This window comes from Perca fluviatilis, chromosome 7 (assembly GCF_010015445.1).
Source record: "Perca fluviatilis chromosome 7, GENO_Pfluv_1.0, whole genome shotgun sequence".
NCBI classification, from domain to species: domain Eukaryota; kingdom Metazoa; phylum Chordata; class Actinopteri; order Perciformes; family Percidae; genus Perca; species Perca fluviatilis.
The window spans coordinates 32,560,496-32,578,369 of NC_053118.1; the positions used below are offsets into that span (position 1 = coordinate 32,560,496).

At 42.9% G+C, this 17,874-nt stretch overlaps 1 protein-coding gene across 7 annotated transcripts in view; it reads right to left on the reverse strand.

The window, feature by feature from the left end:
• Nucleotides 1–17,874, reverse strand: part of sema6e (sema domain, transmembrane domain (TM), and cytoplasmic domain, (semaphorin) 6E) — a 164,326-nt gene that overhangs the window by 79,852 nt on the left and 66,600 nt on the right. For all 7 annotated transcript variants that reach the window (XM_039805603.1, XM_039805608.1, XM_039805607.1 and 4 more), the window contains one exon: nt 15,468–15,655. The gene's annotated coding sequence lies outside the window, so the exon portion shown is untranslated. The remainder of the gene's footprint in view (nt 1–15,467; nt 15,656–17,874) is intronic.

Below are 17,874 nucleotides of genomic sequence, written 5' to 3' on the forward strand. Positions count from 1 at the left end.
TCACACAGAGGGATCTATGCAGGACTCAGACAGTGAGACGGTTCTCTAATCGATCTGCAAAACCGCAGCAGGCATCATCCATCGTCTTCATGTCTATTTGCAATGGGCGGGAAAAAAAGCCCAGAGGGCTATCAGTGAAAGAAGGATCAGGCATGCACCAGAGGAATCCTCTCCGTCTGCCTCCTGTTAATTATTCAGATTCATCTTCAGAGAGGCCTATAATTTCCTGACCAGTCTGTGCTCTCTGTCACTCAGGATGCACCTTCAATCTTCTGCAGTCCTTATAGCATTTTAAAACGAGTATTACCTTGGGGTCCCCCAATCAAACAGATCATTTTAAAATATGCTGGGCAGCAATTGTGCTAGACCCTCTCCCTCATCTCTCTGTCTTCTCTGCATACATAAAAGTGAATGTTAACTACCCCCTTCTCCTCTCAATCTTTCTGTCATCAATAATTCAGAATGTTATTGAGAAACACTACCTGAACCCTGTATTGACAGAAATCCAAGCACTGTCATTCCCTCAAGGGCGTCATAATTGGATACCTCCCGAGGCTACTGCTGCGAAATGCAGAGCAAGAGTGGAAAGCAGGCTGTTTGTTGTATTTTGTGCGTTTTCATTTTACCTTTCTATTTCAGGGACTCTAACCTGACCCAAGAGCCGAAGTTAGCCAATTTATTGACTGGAGGACAACCTCTTGGGAACATTTAGAGGTGGGTAAGAAAGTGTTTGAGTGAAGTTTCCAGAGTGAAATTGCAAAAGGAATCAATGAACCAAGGGCAGCTGTGTTATTTCATTCATTGGCAAAGACATTTACTTAATACAACTGTGTATGGAAATTGAAATCAACATCACATCATCTCATGTCATGCAGCACTAAGCCCCATGAAAAATCGGGCTCAACGGCAGCCGGAATTTCTGTGAAATTAAAAACATCAGTGAGGATGATATGCAATAAATAACATACAGGTATTTTGAAAAGTGAAATCAGTGTTCTACCCTGTAAACTGATTGATCTGTTTGTACATCATGGAAATACAACACCCCTGTTCTAATGCAGTACATTGCTGTCTGCTCTGCTAAAACAATGGGAAAAAAAGAGCTGGTATAAAAAGGAGAAAAGCGATGATATAATCTCCTGTCCCAAAACACTTTACACACTATTGTGCTGCCTGAGCCTGTCATAATTCACACAGAACTGCTGACCCCATACAGAGCATGAAGAGAGGCACAAGCTACCTGGATGTAGCAGATATTCAACAGACCAGGCAGGGTGATATTTTCAGCGTAAAATGCTTTAATATATCGAGGGGCATAGATGGGAGAGCGAAATGGTGAATCTTTCTTCTTGCCAGGAGATGGGCTTTCAGACTAATCCAAAGCTAAGAGACCACTGTCAGCTTGGATCAAAGCAAAAAACTGGCCAAACACATTTACATGCCATATAAGGGTTCGAGCCGCTAACAACAGATGTAGAGAAACTGAAAGGACCTGGGCAAGCAACTCTTCATAGGTTTCCTTTGAATTCACCTGGTTTGGAAAGACCAATGAATGCCGGTGATAAACTACGTGGAAACAAATGTAACTTTTTCGTTGCAATTGCTAGGGATGCTCCAGCTGAGAACCGCCACTTTGAGGACTTCACGGTGGCTTTGTGTCCGTTCACGGCAGTGTACAAAAAGAGAGCGAGACTTCTCTATTAACACAGAGGCTCTTTGATCTCTATCTCCCCTGTGGTACCAATTAGCTTGCTGCACCGTTTGCATTTCAAACTCTTTGCAAATTCCTATTTTGAAAGACATCCTGAATGAATTATCAATCTACCGGCACTTCTATACCCTCTCCACGAAATGTGAATTATGAGTAGCATATCTCCAAAGTTTGGCTCATTTAAATGAGGTATCTCTACAAGCGCTGAAGGGATAAGATATCACATACCTAGTTTCCCCTCACCAATCGCGTGTTTTATTTCACTATGATGCTTATTTCTGTTCGTCCTGACAAAAGAATAGGTCGCACTGTGCCAAAACAGAGATTACTACTAAAAATATAAAACACATGAAGGCAGAGTAGTTGAGAATTGATCAAAGGAGGATAAATAGCTGTGAAGATTCTTCCACTGCCTTTATCCCTTGTTAGCAGAGGCAATCACACAGCAGTCACCCAGAAGATCCATCCCTGTCACATTACCCCAACAAGATTATAAGGAGGAGTGGGGGGGGAGAGGAGCTACCACAGGAATGTGTGACAAGAGTACATTTGGTGAATTTCAGTTGAACAAGAACAAAAGCAGTGAGCCCTGCTTTTATAAATGAATGATTTTTGCAATCTGAGTGGTCGATGCTGATGAAGGGAAATATAAATCAAGGGTAAGAGTGAGGCTTCTCGGCGAGAGTGCCTCACAGAGATAATGGCATCATCATGCCTGTGTGCTTCGCTGTTCCTGGGAAGATTAAACACTTTATCATTGTCTTTGGGACAAACTCCGTACGTGGATGCATGCATCCAATTATTACAGCCTTTTTATGCTCAAACCCGACATTCACGTGTCAGCTTCATCCCACACCAGAAGCCTTAAGAGGTGAAATGAAAAGAGACAGCAGTCTTATCAGGCCAGTGCTACCTTTCAGGGCAGTAGCCCACGGTGGCAGCTGACCTCACTTTTATTACCGCTGTCTCACGCTGATGATATCATCTAAACACATAGCGAAAGACCCAGAAGCTTTCAAGCTCGGTTTATCTCATTTTATAGCTCTAACAACTCCGTCTCTGCCAAGAAAAGTCAATGGCCATAGGCAATCATGCGCCAAGCAAGAGCGTGGCGCCTCTCACCTCATCAAAGGCTACACTGTGCCATGGAACATGGGAGGAAGATAGTAGGAGCTGGGGCATGAAACGGAGAAATGGGACATGAACAGTGACAGTTGGAAAGACAGTAAATCTAAATGAGGAAAAGGAAGGTGGGGGGAGGGGGGGGGGGGAGAATGACAGCGTCTCACAGCTCACTGGTCTGGAATCAGCCAGACAATCAATTCCACCACTCAGATTCAGGCTGGCAGGTCCTGTTTCATCGGCACTGAGCATCACAGGGCGGCGCCCAATTATCAACGGTGCTAAATTACTTGAATGATCAGTCAAAGTAGTCAAATGAGACAAAACATATCATGTATAAAACTGTCTGGCCGTTCCTGGGCTTCACCCTCATGATTGCCTGCACTTTTCCATTGGGATTAATTAAGTACTTTAACTATCTTAGATTCTGTTGCCATGGACAACTCTACCGACAACAAAAGTGCGGCACCCATTCTGTTAATCCATCTTGTGGAGAGTACATTTGAATTTTTTCTAAAGAAAAAAAATTATTCAGCACATTCTCTCTGCTAAGAGAAATTACTGGAATTTTTCGAGACTTAAGAATCAAAAGCGATTGCAAATATCGAACTCCCTTAGTAGACAGAGGATTATGAAATGTTCTGAGAGCCAAGTCTATCAAAGCTACAAAGTATTTGTCCCAAAATGAAACTTTTTGAAGCATAAACACTTATTAAGATAACCATCTAATCTAGTCCCTTTGCAGCAGTCTCAGATGGGTAAATATAAAAAAGTAGCATTCGCATGCTGGTTGTAAAAACAGATTTTTCTTGCTATGCTTGTACCAGTTGCCTATGGCTGGGAGGTTCGAGTTGGAGAAAGCATACCGTGTCCTGAATTGACAAATAAAATGACTAATCATAAGACCCAGTTGGAAATCTGACAGATCTGATCTGATCTGAGGCGGCATCTGAGGCATCAATCACCGTTGTCCATCGTTCTTCTGACATCGTCGGGGCCTTTACCGGCTCAGCAGTAGGGCTGCTCCATTATGGGAAAAAAAACCCATCATAATCACGATTATTTTTGGTCAATCATGAAATCGCAATTATTTAAACACAATAACTCATTCAATTTTGGAAAGATGTTGCATTTGTTGAACTTAAACAGTTAAATAAATCAACAGGGAAAACCCCTTGAACTGTGGAATTTCCCTTAATACTTTTCCGGTTTGAAATTTTTTTTTCTCTCATTCAGAACACAAGACAAAATAAGAGTTTACTTGCCAAATGTAATGTGCAAAATAATCGTTTTTCTCCATTACTCCATTTTTGTGATCATAAGGAGCCAAAATCGTAATCGTGATTAAACTTTTAATTGCACAGCCCTACTCAGCAGCACTAAAGTGTTGCTAAGACTGCTGGCTGCTTGTGTTCCTGCATGTGTCTAATGGGTTGTGTGTGAAAGCACGGCCTGGATCTCAGTTTGGCTAATGTAGCCTATCCAGCACTTAAGAAGGATAAGCCCTTATCGCTGTCTAAATCCCCAACAGTCATTAGAGGCGGCAGGGCTTGCTTAGGAGTCTGTCTAATTAGGGCCTAAACCATACAGCATAACATAAAGATCCCTGCAATGGACACTGAGGATTATAGAGGCATTGTAGTTAGGATGTCATTACGTCTACATTGACATTAGTACCTACTGAATTACTACATCTTGAGTTTGTGATTCAAGATAAAGAGGTATGATAATATAAGAATCGTGCCTGAAATGGTCACCAATTTACTCTGAATCACTGAATATAGTTTAATATCCCCTGCCAGATGTCTAATCATTTGAAAGTCCATGTTTCCTTAACAGACGCGTCTTTAAAGTTTCTCGAGTCAGGAGTCCTTGTGAAAAGCTTCGTGTCACCCCACAAATAAAAAACAACACTTCGTAGCGCTAGATCAAAGCAGCGCATGTAGGATTCATCTGTCGGCTGCCTCACCATTCCTGAGCCCGAGTCATCTGCATTTTAGGTTCTTAGAGACATGAGTGAAGCTGACACAAAGAGAATAAAAGAAGTTGAGAATAGACCAATTCACAGGAGAAAAAAAAAGCTCTCTTTTGCAAGAAGATGTACCACTGCCTCTGATTCTATTCTTCCCCACCCTCTCCTCCTCCCTCTTCATCCTTCCACTGGGTTTGACCACGCAGCTATGATAATAATAATAATAATAATAATAATAATAATAATAATAATAATAATAAGAAAGCGATGGGACAAACGGGGCCATCTATAATGGGGCTAGATACTGGCGTGAGCGTGCTGTTGAGCCTGGGTGGTGGCGTCATTAAGTGTGTGTACGTGATAAATGCACTCTGCTTGTCGGATTTGAGATTCTCATTAGTCCGTGTTCTGGAGGAGACCTGGGGCCATTACTCTCGCGGCTGCCTTGACAAGAGGCTGAATGTGTCTGTGTATAAGAGCGAGAGAGAGAGTGCGCGCTTCTGTTGGGATGCTTGTATACATAGGGCATTTCAGATGATGCATCGAGCCCTCTGGCAGACATGGTCAAAGGTCTTCAGTTCTCATGCAACAGCTGTATCGATCACATGTCTTGGCAGTCTCAATACCATTTAACAGGCATGATTTAGTGTTTCTGACTGGGAAATGTTGACGTCACGATTGATAGGTCTGAATTTTGAGTTTACGTAATGCAAGCTTGTTGGTAGCCATTGCTGTCTTGGTGTATATAAAGCTATCTTATATGTATGCCAGCTGTATAAGGGTTGAATCATTTAGAATTGATTATTTGAACACAGACTAACTGCCATGTTAGACGTGCTGCCAGTGGAAGAATATGGTACACGCGCATAGAGCTTGTAAACTGTGGGTTTTTTTGTCGACAAAGCAGACATTGCTAACATAACTCACTGGAAATCCAAAATACTTCCACACCGGCGACTTCAGTGAAAGAGGAGGGAGTTCAAGTTCTGTCAATGGGTCTCCTGCATCTGCAGTTGCCATGCTAACTTTTGACTGGGTGTAGCTAAATTAGAGGAGGTTGACTGTCAATCAGGAAATGGGCTACTTCGAGCAGGCTACACGTGTGTGTTTTTTTCCCCCCACTTGGCAAGCCGACCGGACGGGACATGGGGGTGTGGCAGCATCGACGATTCCATTTTTTAATTTTAATTTTGTATTCAAGATTGTGACTTAATTTCGGTGACACCCTTATATACTATACATGCTGATGTAGACAGAAGTGTAAACAGCTCTCGTAAGAGATAAGCGGGCACAAGGTTTCTGAAAGTCCAACTGAAATCACATTTAGTCATAGCTTTTTGTAGTGAAAAATAATGTCAACATGCATTTTAAATGAATTATTGAGTCCCAACGTTACCTGCATGTTAAATGAGTTACTTTATTAAATGCCTGATTCATCAAGCTGTGTGTTTTGAGACAATGACCAACAACCGATCACTTTCCTATGTCGCAGTAATGATAAATCTTAGCCTTAAAACTGGATTAACACCCACACCACAACAATCCTTTTAGCCTCTCTGCCAAGTTCTTATGTAGCCAGCCATTTTTTTGTACAGTTCTCCACGGAGCTGTGGCAGCCAGGAGGTTAGTGTGACACAAAGCCTCCACAGGAGAAACACAAGGACACATGCTGTGCGACATAAGCACTGTGTGAAAACACATTTTTAAGTTGCATGTGTCTCTGACAGACACAATGGAGGCATGGCATGTTTACATGTGTGATAGCAAAGGGATATATGTACAAAGGAAACCTATTCCTTTATCTGCTGGCGCTACGTGACAGTATGTCATGTCACATTTTTCAAAAATTAATTTCCCTTTCATTTGCAGAGAGGATGGAGGAGGAGGTAGCCGTCAGGCCTGCCTCAGTGGCTCTAACAGTCGTCTGGACGTCTGGCCCAATCAATACTCCGAGACGAGCATCTGCCTGGGTCTCCAGTTACTGTACCTCTGTCCTCATAGCCTTCTCAGACTGTTCTGCAGACAGCCATGTGCTGCTGGATCACTTCGGCGGCGGGGCTTATCACGGAACAACACAGGAAATGTGATGCCGTGTAGGGCGGGCGCTGACACTTTAATTTGTCACTGGTGATAGGGTTTTGTCAAACTATTCCTGGAGTTCATCAGCCACCTGGCCTTATTTGCTCACTCCGCAGATGACTTTTCAGCCCTCTTGAGAAACGCACCGCCACAATGACCTTGATGCTAAATCGCTGCATATTTTTCATCATGTACGAGCCTCTGCGGAGCGGGCAGCACGTTGCCCTTTGGTTCAGGACTGCAGAAAGCGCTGGGTACGGATGAACCTCTATAAGAGGTATAACAAATTATCCTCTTTCAATAATTGACACCATCACTTGGCTCAAAAAGAACAGCAATGAGGTTATTCAGAGAGCTGTAAAATCTAGCGAAAAAAAAAAAAAAAAAACTTAAAAGCCAAGCTGAGATACAAGCTTTCGGGGCAAGTCTACAAAGACTGGAGAGGCAGAATAATAAATAGAAAGGTAAACATAGAGACAGGTAGTCAGAAAGATTGGAGTTCTAGGGAAGGTCTCTGGTGTATTTAACGGACTGCTAGAACTGTAAGGTTTCTGAGAAATCTGTACATGCCAATTAAAGCAAAAGCTAAAAACAAAATCAGTACTTTATCCAGAGGGACAATGATAGGGTTTGCAGGTTACACCAAAGGAATACATTTGCATAATTTGTGAAGCTTCAGTGCTTAGAAATACATATTTACAGTTTATATTTCTATAGTACCTCGGTTTAAGTTTATTTGTTTTTGACATGAAGACATATTTATCAGCAGCCGAGTTTTAAATGCTGGTCATTATGCATTTTAAGGTACACTTGTATCTGGAACAAAATCAATGTATATGTGGAGCTGCAATCTGATCTTAAAGGGGTGATAGAATGCAAAACCGATTTTACCCCGTCATAGTTGAATAAAGATAGTTCGGTGGGTAAATAGGACATACATATAAGCTCAAAATCCCATTGACACCCCTTTAATATGAAAATCTCATTTTGAAACTGCTGCTGAAAACGGACGAATCTCAACAAAGCTGGTTGCTTACGTAGGCATCTCAAAACCTGTACCTTTGTCACGCTCATGGATGTATTAATAAAACGGTCACGCCCCAACATTTACATAGGCTACACAACTGACCTGAGATCAGGTAGTCTTCTGAATCTAGGTCACGCAGATCTCTGCTATTCCATTACAAAATTCACTTCTGAAACTAACTATGTAAAGCTCAAATATGGGCCGTTTTACGAAAATGGATGGCTAATTGCAAATTTTGTCCGACTGTATGTCGGAGTTCAGCGGCCGGTGCTGCCTGGGTTGCTACATCGCCGCCCTGCCTGTCCTCCGTCACAGACCCCGGCCTGCTGTGAGCTCGATTGAGCTCGGCCGGTGGCCCGGTGCTCAATACCCCAGCCGGCCGCCGAGCCCTGTAGTGCAGTAATCCACAAAGGGTGACTTTGCCCTGGGTATGGAGCCCAGCAGGCTGCCGCTTTTTCGTCAGACTGTGTGGAGCTCCTAAAGTCCGACACGTCTTACCAAATCTGCAATTAGCCATCAATTTTCGTAAAACGACAAAACGATTTGAGCTTTATATAGTTGATTTCTCGCATAAAAAAGTCTCAGAAGTGAATTTGGTATTGAAACATTGCAGTGTTTGGAATATGAGATCCTGTCGCTTCTCAATCAACCAATCAGCGCGCGTCTCTAGTGTGTGTATAGCAATTTGCTCAACCAATCAGTGTGCAGCTCATCTAAATATTCATGAGCATACCGTATTTGGAAGAAAAGCTCTTGTTACAAATAGGGCCAAAACACAGGGAAGCATAAGTGCCAATAAAATATCAACCAGGCCATTTTCAGCCCAACCAATGTTACATACCCCATTAGGAGACCATAAGGAACAGTGTGAAACACCCTATATCATCATTCTATCACCCCTTTAAAAAAGCACTTTGCCTTAATGCTAAACCACACGTGACGACAACTTATCGTTTTGATGTTTGCTTATGTAAAGTGTTTGACAAAGCATCATAGCACACACCCAAGACCCAGAAACACTTACTCTCTTCCAATGTACACTGTGAACATTGTTGGTGCCTTGAATTTATTTTTCCTTAGTGGCCTGGCTGCCATTCAAAATCCTAACAAATGTATTTTTTTTTGGTTTGTTTTTTAAAAAGGACATGCAAAAAAGACCCAGAATCCCTTTTAGCAGAATAAAGGAAATGGAAAGGCTTTAAAAAAAACAACAACACTGTAAACATATGTAAACCATCTACAGCCCACGGGGGCACACTAAAAGACTGGTATCTTGAAGCAGTTGCTGACATATTTACAACTAAAATAATACAACACTGTTACCGCCTTGCTGATGTGTTACCTTGTAGGGTGTATATAGGTTCATTCTTGCTCTTAAGAAATTCAGAGGCTACTATGAGGCTTCAGCAATCTGAGTTAGACGAATAAAGTGTATATTTTGTTGTAGGATTTTTTAAAAATTGTAAACCTATTCTCTAACAAATGCGTTTAACTGTATAACAACTCACTGGTGGCATTCACAAATGAGGCTTTTCTCTGGAAGAGATTCACTTTAATCTCTGCGATTTAATTTCCTCGCTTCTGTCTCAGTGATTTGGTATTGCAGATGTCTTCTCTCTGTGCTTAAGCCCTTTGGCCATATGCTCTTGCCGCCCGGACCATGACACAAAGGGCTTTTAATCAGTCTTCTCAATGACTGAGCACATTCTGTCATTAAAAACACTGGAGGCTTGCTTGAGCCTCTCCCTTCCAAGTCTTTTGACTCTAGCTTGGCTTCAGATTGCTACATCTATTGCTGCCTTGCAAAATGCATTCTGATACTGTCCACAGCACAATTCTTCTCTCTCGGTTTGGGTAAAGAGTGCATTTCTGTGCAAGACTGTCCCCTTCTGTTGCGCTCAAATTGTTTCTGGATAAATCCTATCGGAGACAAACCGAACACACTGGAAAACAAGTAAATAGTAACTGAATCTGTAGCCTGTAACTATGTTCAGGCATATGGTTTATACTACAGTAGAAAAAGGGCTAATGTGATGTTACAAATAACCTATACAACTGCTTTTATAATCTCATCCAAAGCTAATTTGTGGCAGAAATAATATCCGTGTCCACCCGTTTTGGCCTCACCATTTCAGTTTGGCAAGCACGTGCAGCGAGCTGTGCAAACAGCCAAAAGCTAAAAAACAAAGATCCTGTTCCATCTCAAGGAGACATTTTGGATCCCAGCCAAGTGTCCAAACAGATCAATTTTAATGTGCACAGGAGTTATCTGAAGGGTAAAACTGACAGAACTTTAATGGGCAAATATATGAGGTTTATTATAATTGAATTAATTTGGGTTTTGGCCCTCAAAGTAAACATTATTCAATAGCATAGAACATTACCATAAATTAAGCCTAATTTGAGACCCACTCTAAAATAAGATTCACCATTTTGTGACCTTTACGTGTTGTTTAAGACAAAAATTGACCCTTTGCTCATTTAAATTGTAATTATAAACAGCCTGGAATCGGCTTTGGAGGGCTTCCTGACTTTCACCTCAACAAGTGATTCCACCCTCATTATCCACATTTACTAAATGTTTCAAACCTGAGCACGGGGATGCTACTGTTTAGGGACGGGAGGATTGAGGTTAAAGTAAAGCACCCATCGACAGCACCTGAATCCTATTCCTGACGCAGATGTTTAGGCTGAGTGCTGTGCTGTAGGGCTGCAGCCGTGTTTGCTGACATTGTGGAAGCAGTTATCCTCTTTTGGAGGGATTTCTTACCCATTACAGGGAGATGATTTATTTAAACTCAGCTGCAGATTTGTTTTTGCACTCCATGTTCTGGGAGCTTTTCTGTTTCCCTGTGAATGTGGCAAATGTAAACACTAGTCCTGGTTATGGGGAGCGAGGCCTGCAGATTGTTTGTGCTGACAGTGAAAGAGCTGTTATCACCAAGCAAGAGCCGTTTTTCTCCTCGCAGCTTGCTGTCTGTGTTCGAGCGTGGACACGCAATCACATTTGTGTGTGTTCTTGTAACAAACTGGCTCCTGTCCAGCGGCTCCGATGTCTAATAGCGTGTGGACAACTCGTAAAACATTGCATGCTGTGGGAGTTTTTTTCTTTTGCTACGCTGGCATGTTTAACTAGCCCCAAGAAGTTGCATCACTTCAGCTTTCCCATGTTAGGATAATTAGCCGCTGATGAACACGAAAGTCAGCAGAAAGTTTCTTTGAAATCCAAAAGAGAAGCCTGAAAGGCATGTTTCAGAGGAAAAGTCGATATGGTTCTTTCTGTAATTCTAAAGCTCATCAGATCACTGTTAAATACCAGAAAAAATGTGGATCAATATAAAAATTGTTCTTTTCACGGCTTGAGAGGAAAAGTGCTGAAAAGGGTTCATACCATTTGAGAATTTTGATTATGCGTTTTCTCAGGTTTTCTTCATGTATCTTTTAGGATTTCTCTGAGGTGCTGAGGGAGCATCACAACTCCCACACAGATGACTCTGCAGATCCCCATCAGGAAGGCAGGGAATACATCACATCTGCTGATCGATATCCCCTGCTTAGGGCTCGCAGGTTCACTGAATATTAAGCAACCGTGGGAAAGTTATCCTGTCACGTTCCAGGTGAGGAGAGCTAAATCCAGCAATTATCCCATCGTCCCGCCCACGGAACAAACGCAGGTTTTTAATGAAAAGAGAATAGGATCCATTAATAAACCCCTTTCATTTAACAACCTGCATTTTTATGATTAATCCCGACTAGGCGGATTGGTGCTCTCTGTTCTTACTCTATATAAAAAAAAAAAAAAAAAGAGTTGGTGATGTTCACTTACGAGTGTTATTTGTTAAGCTACAAATGGAAGCTATCATGGCTCAGTATTCACAAACACAGCAATTACATTAAAAGGGATACTTCACCGATTAGCATTAAGCTTTGTATCAGTAGAAACCAGGTAGTATTTTTGAATGAAAAAAAGCCTCCGATGACGCAAAATGACAATTTTTGCATCAGACACACAATACAGCTATCTCTCGCATCAGGGGGACATGAGGGAGGGAAGCACGATCGTTCAAAAATACTACCTGGTTTCTACTGGCACAAAGCTTAATGCTAATCGGTGAAGTATCCCTTTAAGATCGATGTGGTAACTTGAAACCCAGTGGCATTTTGAATCCACCAACGTCTGTGCTGCTTTACTGAGGCAGCCAGCAGACATTAAGACATTCTACCAAATGGCTTGGCCAAACCTTGCAAGCTTGGCTTTGGAAAACAACAGGAGGATTTTTAGACTAGTTATACGAGCCAGATAGACTCAAATATGAGATTCATAAGTTTAAACGGTGTTACTGTTAGCACAATGAAGCACAGTGTCTTCACTGGACTGCAGTCGGACCAGATTTAACTGGGAGACGGTGAAGGGGGCAGGAGGGTGTTTTCAATTTCCAGATCCATAAATCTTTATATCGATCTCTACAATTTCCATTTATCTAGATTTGATCGTATTCATTCAAATTAGAGCTCATCTACAGATTTAAAATCCAGGACTCGAGGGGATGACTTGCTCATTTGCCAGGTCAACAATTCAATGTAATGCAGTTCAGTGTAGTTTTTCCACTTAATCATACAATTCCACACACTTTATTAAATGTGAGAAAACTGAAACTGAAAATTATTACCATGACATCCGTTGAGGTCCAATTATCGCCCTATCGCTGAGCTGGTGTTGCTGTTGAGCTAAGCTTGTAAACGGTTTTGTGTTCCCGCATTAGGACAAACCTCAGCAAGCTCACATTCATCAACCTGCCCGGTCAATCTTTCTGGCAAAGGCTCAAGAGATCCAACATTAGCGAGTAAAGCACTTTCTGTTTGGTGCCCTTTTAGAAAGTTTGTCAACTCCTGTGAGCTAAGATACGGTTTCCTGTTACAACCCCACATGATTTAAGCGAAGATGGCTGTATCTTTTTTTATTTTTTTTAAATCCCTGCTCAACCCAGCTGTAAAGAAAACCCAATTGGAGAACATTTTCCCCTCCCTGGGAAACCGTCTAATGAGCGATGCCAGTCCTGTCAGACAAACTACGATCTTACCAGAAGTCATGTTGCAATGAAAAACACCCATGGGGATTTTAGTCAAGCTGTAGCAAAGTCTCATGGGTAAACCTTAGTAAGACAACAGCTCTGTGAATTGAACAGCCTGCTTACAGCACATGCACAGCCTGCTGACATGTACGGTACGTCAGTGATGGTATGCGTCTCTATAGTAGGCTGTGTGTCGCGGCTCCCAGGGTCCCACCAGCCTACCATTAGTCTGAGCTCTGTCTCTCTGTCAAAATCCCTCAGCATCCCTTGGCCCCTCCAAGCAGAGAGCCTCTGACAGTTAGCAAGCGCCTCCGCTGCACACATCATTGATACTAATGGGGACGGAAGGCTGGTGCAGGGTGGCATGTGTGTCAGAGTTTGCTGCGGCGTGTGCATCTGTGTGTGCGTTTGTGCATATGGGGGTAACCAAAGTCAAGATTACACAAGTGGAGCATGTGTGGTTGCTCCGTGGCACGGAGATCAATTCCTGTCGCTGCAGCAAATGGCATGACAACCAGTCTCCTCCCCATCACCATCTGCCTCCTCTGTGCCAATTTGTAACAGCACATCCAAGTGTGGCCTTGCCCTCATTTAACATTGAGCAGGAGCACAACTCCGGGAGGACCAGGAGGAAGAAAAGGAAAGAAGGAGAGAATAAGGGTACTGACAAAGACCGCAGCCCTCGGGGCCAACAGTGAGAGAGGTCAACTGGAGTTTATCGGAGGGCAAAGACGAGAAGTATACACAGGGGGCATCCTGGTGACCCAGCTGGCTCAGATACCTGCAACACCCTGGATTTAAATCTAGACCGGGACCTTTGTCACATGTCTCGTCTCTCTTCCGAAGCTTTCCTGTCTGAGCTTTTTATGCAAAAGGCTGAAATATCAAAAGTATTAATACAAAATAAAAAAAAATAATAAAACAAACTGAGACAGCTGCATTCTCAGTGTGGCACTGACTTGGAGAAGTGTTTCCTTAATGTGGTAGCTGAAAACACCGGTGCCAAAACTAGGTCTGTGCCAACAGGTGGTGGGGTGTAGAACAGGGTTAAAAAAAAACATGAAAAATACTTCATAAAACTTACAAAAAAATTACTTAAGTAGTAAGTTAGTGGCTGTCAATCACATCATGCAGTTATGAGAGTTTGATTCAGTACATTTGCTTGTAAATGTGTGCAAATTAAGACAGAGGGCAGAGTTTACCAAGAGCTTCCTGATGTTTTCGTTTGGTATGCAAGATCTTTTTTTTTTTTCCATGTTAAGAATGTGGGCCATGAACAAATGTTCATACATCCAAAACATGCAGCAAACTTATGGTTGAAAATTCAGTACAATTCACTTATGGTGGGAAGAACACAGTGCCAGTATTGTCAAGTGAGTGGGTGACAAGATATGAAAGCAATGCCACTCAGTCTCCGTCTGCCTCCGTCTCTCCCTCTCTCACATTTTTGGCACGATAATACCTCTATTCAACTTGGCGGTCTGATCATGTTTCACGCTTGTGCACCCGCATTGACTGCTGTTCGGTCCCATTTCACCCCCTTTGATACGTCTTTGTGTCATCAGTAATGACAGGCAGAAAATGGCTGTCCACAACGGGGCCCTCGTGCCACGCGATGCCAGCGATTCAGTTCTACACCTCGTTCTTATATCCTCAACCTTCTAACCAAACCGGCCTGTATTGTTTCCCCGCTGTCAGCAGAGAGCGATGCAAAAGTGGTGGGATTCCATTCACTTTGACTGACGCACAATACCCTACAATGGCCTTGTGTCGCACATACGCACGGCCAGCCAAAAAAGGGATCACAGTACAATAGTGCCGCTTTGAAAGAGATAGCCCCGACGTGAACATTCGCACTGTCAAATCGCTGCAAATAAGAGCTCATGGGGACAATGCTCGCCCCAGAAAAACAATGCGGTTGTGTTGCAAAAAGCACGTCTACGTGTCTATTTGTCTACCTGGGTGTGTGAGGCAGAGCGGTGACTGAAAGCTCTCGAGAGTCTTTGTGCCGCTTCGGAAAAACACTAGAAAATTATGACCTGCACTGGCTTATACAATCAGGTATGGGTGTAATAACTGAGGGCCATTAACAGACAGTGGCAGACCGTTCTCTCTCCGTTATTGTGGGCCAATCTGAGCCTCACAGGATGTGAACTTGGTTTTACAGCACATAAATATGTCATTATTTCCTGCATTCATCTTAACGACCCACAGTATTGTGCGTTTTTTATTTTTATTTTTATTTATTGGGAAATATATACAGTCTGGGATATTGCTGGAGTTGCATTGATTGTCTCTGTCAGACAAACACTGATAGTATTTTGAGATACTGTATTGATCCTTGATTGAGAAGGCTGGTGTATTTGCTTTCCCCAAAACCACAATAAGGTCAAAGCGCCAAATAGCTAAAACTGGTGATATTTATGGTGTGTACAATGCAAAAAAACAACAAACAAAAAAAACAGGAAGCATAATTGAACTTACAGAGAGGTTTTGTCACGTCCAACGATCCACTAGTCTTCAGCCCCTCGCACTTCTCTCAGGAAGTGACCTCAGCAGGGCGGGGTCTTGGAGGCGGGGTTTTGAAGATGGGGCGGTTAGTGGGGCGTCAGGGGTTGAAACCCCCTTTGAGGTTCTACCTCTAGGAAAGTCTTCAGTCTTCAATAAACTTCCTGTGAGAGCAAACACAAGAAGAAAAAAAAACATGAGAATGGACAACACCACAAGAGAAACAGCTGCACTGCAAACACTCTGCTGAAGAACCTCAGGGGGTTTGTCTCTTTTGCTTAACAACGGGGCCGCTGACCCTCAGAGCCCCCATGGAGAGGGGCTCCATCTCCTCTTAGTGTAATCTTCCCAGTAACTCTGCTGTCATAACATCACAGCTAACACAAGCAGAGAGGCCATAAATGGAGCCAGATGTTACAGGCCCAAACATGGCGACGATAGGAAAAGGGCCAAGGAGTTTTGTGGTTCTGGAAGACTACAAGATTTGCATAAATGAGTTTTTCCTTGGCGAATACAGGTATATTCAGACAGTTTTTTTAACATCATGGCATGTAGGCTAAACACCAAAACCCCAAGTATGAACCTGAAAAGGAGTCTCCTTTAAGTGAATCTATGCTAAAACATACACAAATATGATCTAAAAGTTTGGGTCCAAGTCTATATACTTAAAGCAAATACAGTAATGAGTTGATGATTATTCAGTTCTGTCCAAACCGCCGCCCACACTCTTTGTTTGAGACCAAATGCAAAATCTGTTTTAATAATTGACAATATGGAGGTAATACTGTGTGAGTACCAGGACTCATGTACCTTAGGATGTCTGCTGCAAAGAATAGCAATGCTCAGAAAGAGCATGGAAAGCTTCATAGCCAGGTATCAGTGTTCATTTACAGTTATCTTGTGTGATGCCGGCATCATCCATGTTTTGTTTTTTCCATGTGACTTCTCATCATTCATCATGTTTGCTGGTAACCTTTTTCCCCACCAAAAAATATTTCTATTCCGAACTTTCATTAGCCTGAAGCTCGTCTCTGCTCTCAGGAGACTCATTCATGCAGCACAGCTGGGGTTTACACTCGTTAGTTCATCTCGCCAACTGTATACGGTCATCATTTACTCAGCCTCCCCAGTGGAAAAAAAAACACAATCAACACTGAAGACAATTCATGAATGATGAACTTCCTGCAAATCGATTCTTGCAAGTTCTGCAACCCCCAAACACACACAAAAAGGTGTCTCTGATGACCAGTGGTGACTAATGGTCAGTGGCTCATGGATTTTCTCTAACTAAGCTTACCTCCTACACAGATTTCATCACCCACACACATACACCTATTGGGTGGGGGTGGAGGTTGTGACCGCAGAGCGATTCCTTACATCCTCAGCCATGGATAAAGCATGCCCAGCTCCCTGACTCACCCGCACAGCGCGCAGCAGATGAGCTGCATTGCTTTCCCAATCCCTCCTGAATGAGGCAGCTGACTGCAGCTGCCGTGAGCTCAACACCGCCGCTGACTCCCATCGCAGCTTCATAAAGCCACTGAAGGCCTGTAAATACTTAACAACCCCAGCCTTCAGCAAATTAAGCGGAGCGGTGTGACAGCCCTGGCATGCTTGCTGATGGTGACTTAACCTGTGTGGTGTAAAGACGGCAGTGCTGCAGCCAGAATGCGTGGCTGGTTGGTGGGAAGGTTATGGCCGCCGTACTAAATGACACCAGGTCTTAGTCACGGGGAGTGGCCTGGTGTGGTGATGAGAGTGATTTCACCTCTGAAATTGTATTTAAAAAGATGACTAAACCCCATTACACGCAACTTCTGACCACTTGCTTCCACCTTCCCACACATCAGTCACATTGTGGACAGGCCGCAGCTGCTTCTCTTGTCAAAAATCATCACCATCAGTAGGGCTGGGCGATGAGGTCAAAATCAGTATCACACTCTTAATAGGAATGTTTTTTTTTGTTTTTTTTTCAAAGCAGACAGCTACAGATGGGTGAAAAATGTACGCAAAAACCAAGAGTGTCTTAGGCCACGTCCAGACGTACCAAAACAATCTTTTCCCCCCTGTCTTCCCTGGCATTGTTTCAAGAATGTTTGCGTCCAAACAGATCCATTTGTAAATGACTCAACACGCTACTTCATATTCCAGGCCTATAGGTGGCATTGTTTCTGCTACAGAAATTCACCAAAAACGGAGAAGAAGAGGCAGAGCATGCACAAAGCTTGCGCACTGTATACAAACAGACAGTAGAAGAAGAAACCAAACAGAAGAAGACGAAAATTTCTAGTGCAAGGAAACCAGAATTGTTTGTGGGGAACACAAGCATGTAGTCCGCCATTGTTGTTGTTGTTGTTATTATGAGACGTCGTCGCGGGATAAG